Here is a 655-nt window from a genome sequence, read left to right as displayed (position 1 = left end):
CGACGGGCGAACAACAAAAACGCAATAGGTGTAGATTGGCAATAGAACAACTTTGCACGTGCATCTTGCTTTTTTGTACATTTCTTAGCCGTTGCTGCAATTTCACGCACCCTCTTTATGGAGTAGGTGAACACAACGCAAAAAATTTCTTTTTCTTTTTCTAAACTTAGATATGGTACTTTCGGCATCAACGCACAAAATTTCGCCAACATTTGACAAATTAAATGAAATTAAATAAGATCAATGAAGTTTGAAACAGTGCGAATCCACTTTTTAAGTGACGTTTTGGCTTGTTGTTATCCAGAAATTTTGCTACCATGGCAACGTGATGTAGCGACTTCTCTCTATTAATGACAAATTCGTTTGGTTTGGCCAGTTTCATACATGCACAAACTGGTCCTACTCTGTATACAGTAGGTACTTCCTAACCGACAGTTGCCACTAGATCTATTTGTATAGAGATGTTTCTGCTTGACAGCGGAAGGGGAACTTGGGGGCTCTGTTTGGGTTTGGACGTTATCATCGATGCAATATCGTAAACCCTCGACCACCCCCCACCCCCAACCCCACAGTTATTGGCCCATCTAACTGTAAGCAAAAACATAATACATCCGATTATACGATCCCTGAGATATAAGGCCCACTCTAGCTCCAG

Source organism: Porites lutea, chromosome 6 (genome assembly GCF_958299795.1).
Source record: "Porites lutea chromosome 6, jaPorLute2.1, whole genome shotgun sequence".
Lineage (NCBI taxonomy): Eukaryota > Metazoa > Cnidaria > Anthozoa > Scleractinia > Poritidae > Porites > Porites lutea.
The sequence above is the reverse complement of the archived record's forward strand: the minus strand, read 5'-3'. Positions refer to the sequence as shown.